At 52.0% G+C, this 3,235-nt stretch overlaps 1 protein-coding gene across 1 annotated transcript in view; it reads left to right on the top strand.

The window, feature by feature from the left end:
- The first annotated feature begins 186 nt into the window (after nucleotides 1-186).
- The window catches only part of CTDSPL2 (CTD small phosphatase like 2), a 39,891-nt gene continuing 36,842 nt past the window's right edge, over nucleotides 187-3,235 (top strand). The window contains exon 1 of the mRNA XM_033168093.1: nucleotides 187-465. The gene's annotated coding sequence lies outside the window, so the exon portion shown is untranslated. The remainder of the gene's footprint in view (nucleotides 466-3,235) is intronic.

The following is a 3,235-nucleotide window of genomic DNA, read 5'->3' as shown; positions in this document are numbered from 1 at the left end:
CTTCCTTCTTCCTCTCACAGCTGAAGAGCCGATTCCCCTCAGGTACCGCTCCTCCCGCCTGAGGGGCTAGCCTGGCGTGCGCGCGCGGAGTGCGCCTGCGCAGTAACTGCGTCGGCCCAGGCAGGCAAGCAAGGCACCTCCCTGCCTCTCTCCGTCGCTCTCTCGCTCCCCCCTCCTTCCTCCTCCTCCCGTCATCATCCGGGTTCTTCCGTGCGGTGCAGCAGGTCGGTAGGCGGGAAATGGCGACTGGCCGCTGCCGGGGCTGCTGAGCGGCTACGGAGCCCCCGGCGGCGGCGGTGCTGCTTCGTGCGACCAAGGTGGCGGGGGGTCCGGCCCTGCCGCCGGGGTAGCCGGACACCTGACGGACAGCAGAGACGACGAAGGCGGCGGGAGAAGTGAGGGACGTCCCCCTTCGCCACAGCCGCCGCCTCCTCACCCCCTCATCTCTCTCTCAGCGCTTCACAGGTAACCGCCGCCGCGACGCCGCCCTGGGCGACTTCTGAGGGGATAGGGAAGGCAGCGGAAGGAGGCGGGGAGCGCGGCGGCCCCTCCGCCGCCTCCGCCGCCGCGGGGGAAGGGAGAGAGGAAGGAGGGGTCTCCGGGCTCGCCCCCCTCCCTGGTCGGGCCTAGGCCGGAGGGGAGGGGCCAGGGGGGTCCTTCGCGCCCGAGTGACTCACGAGGCGAGCGCGGGAGGGGGGCGGGCGAGTGAGTGAGTGAGTAAACGAGCGAGCGGGAGCTTCTCTCTCCGCGCTCGCCTTCCCGCCCGCGCTGCTCCTCCTCCGGGGTGGTCTCTCTCTCTCGCTCTCTGGTGTGTGTGTGTGTCTACTCGCGAGTTGTATTTGTTTTGGGGGCGCCGCAGAAGGAGGAGCAGCAGCACCCGAACGAGGCGCTTGCGTCCTCCCTCTCTTTCTCTCTCTGCCTGCATGCTTGCGAGTGGGACTGGCGCTGGGAGCTCCTCTCGCGCACGCCTACTGCTTGTGGTCAGGCCCTAGACGAGTGTGTTGGAGGTGGGGGGAGAGAGATTGCCCCAGAGCATGTGCAAAGCCTCAACAAGAGCAGGCAGGCAAGCAGAATGGATCCTTAGGCGTTGTTGGACTCTGGTGTTGGATGAAGATTGGCAGGGCCCTGGGGTTAGGTGCCCCAGAAACCCCCACCCCACCCCAGATGCTAACACTGGCCTTCTTGCCTGGGATTTGTTGCTGGGGATTAGCCATTGAACACACTTGCGAAGCCTGCTTGTCATGCAAAACGTCCCAGGTTCAGTTCCCAGTCACATCTCCAGGTGGGATTGGGATGGTCTCTTGCATGCCACCCTGGAGAGTCACTGCTCCCTGTCTGTGTCGGCAGGTGGTCCAGTGGTATGATTTTGTATCAAACAGCTTCCTATGTTCCTGTGCCTAAGCACTTGATAAGCAACAAGGTGTGGGACCACGGTCCCTGTCATGCTGAGGAGTGTGTTGTGGATCCGCTGCTTAATATGGATCTTAATATATGCATTTTTGACTCCTTTAAAAAGAGAGCTCCAGGCAACAGTTATAATATTAGCTTCTCAACAGCCCTGTGAGGAAGGTTAAGCTGAGACAGGGTAACTGGCCCAAGGTCACCCAAGGAGCTTCACCACTGAGTGGTGGATTTGAACCTGGGTCTCCCCACTCAGAATCTGACATAATATTTCTGTGAGTCTTTTGGAATTTATTCAGGCATGGGAAGCTCATGTAAGCCATGTGTTATACTCCTAGTCTGTGGTTGCCCTTCATCTCTATAATTGTTTATTAGGAATGTTCAATGTGGGACTACCCAGTGTTCCTGTTTAATGTATTGGTTGAGACTGTGGGTAGAGGTGATTGTCTTGGCCATGGAATTCAGCTCAAATCCTTAGGGACCACTTGTGGCATGTTCTAAGCTAAGGGGCCATACCTCTGCTGGGGTAGGACAAATTTTGACTGCTCACAATGCCACTGAAGAATGTGCCCAGGCAACCAAGTACCTGCCAGTGATGCTTTGGATGTGGTTTTTGTCTGCCTAACGCATACCAAGGATAAAGCAATTGGGGTACCTTTGATAGGAAAAGGAAAATTGAACTCAAGTAGCTAAGCTATTACTGTATTATGGAAATAAAGAATATTCATAGCAATCAGTACAACAGTATATAGCTTATGGGGATTGGGAGTCAAGAGGACTGTTTTACTCTTCCATTAGCTCCATCAAAATAGTAAGAATTATCAGATTGTGTTGCTGAACAAATGTATACAACTCTGCACTGAGGCTGCCTGTTGCTCTTAATATTGGGGCAATTAAATCTGAATGAATGTAGTGACCTGTTTGGCATCAGCAGTGCTTCACCTGCCCATGGCTTTTGGTGGAAATAGTATCAAAGCACAGTGCTTGAATGTGTCTGCTGAATTCTAAACTAATAATACTCCCAAGTGCTGAGTTTCTAATACTGGAGTTTACTACTCCAACTTTGTTTATGGATTCACTTTCTTATTATTCCTATTTATATAACACTGTCAGTGCCTGTGGTGCTTTAGGGAGACATGCCCTGAGGAGCTTACAATCTAAAATTGGATACACTGAGAGCAGGGGAAGGGCAGGTGAGATAAATGGGGAAGGAATATGTGGTTGTTGCATTTGCTTAAGCTTGGTTGCAGGTTTAATTGCAGCCGGGCACCCTGGTGTTTTCCAGAAGTTTTATACCACAGCTCCCTTTTTTGTTGTAGTCCAAAACAACCAGAAGGGCACACAGTTGGTGAAGAACACCACGTAGGACATAGGAACAAGGGAGCCAAGTCAAAGGCCTCATGAAAAATAAATCTTTGAGAAATTTAAAGGAAGTGGCATCTCATGTTGATATATGAGTACAGTGGTACCTCTGGTTACGAACTTAATTCATTCTGGAGGTCCATTCTTAACCTGAAACTGTTCTTATCCTGAAGCACCACTTTAGCTAATGGGACCTCCCACTGCCACTGTGCCACCAGAGCACGATTTCTGTTCTTATCCTGAAGCAAAGTTCTTAACCTGAAGCTTTATTTCTGGGTTAGTGGAGTATGTAATCTGAAGCGTATGGTATGAAGGTACCACTGTACAGCACTAGTTTGACTCCTGTTTTCCCTAGAAGGTTTCAAATCCATTTGTGAGCATTAATTACTGCTAGCTTGTATTGAACAAAAATAGTAATATTTATTTCCAATCTATTACAAAGGGCTGGTGCTGCAAAGGTTACTTATTAGTG

This window comes from Lacerta agilis, chromosome 13 (genome assembly GCF_009819535.1).
Source record: "Lacerta agilis isolate rLacAgi1 chromosome 13, rLacAgi1.pri, whole genome shotgun sequence".
NCBI lineage: Eukaryota > Metazoa > Chordata > Lepidosauria > Squamata > Lacertidae > Lacerta > Lacerta agilis.
This window is presented reverse-complemented; position numbering and strand designations above follow the sequence as displayed.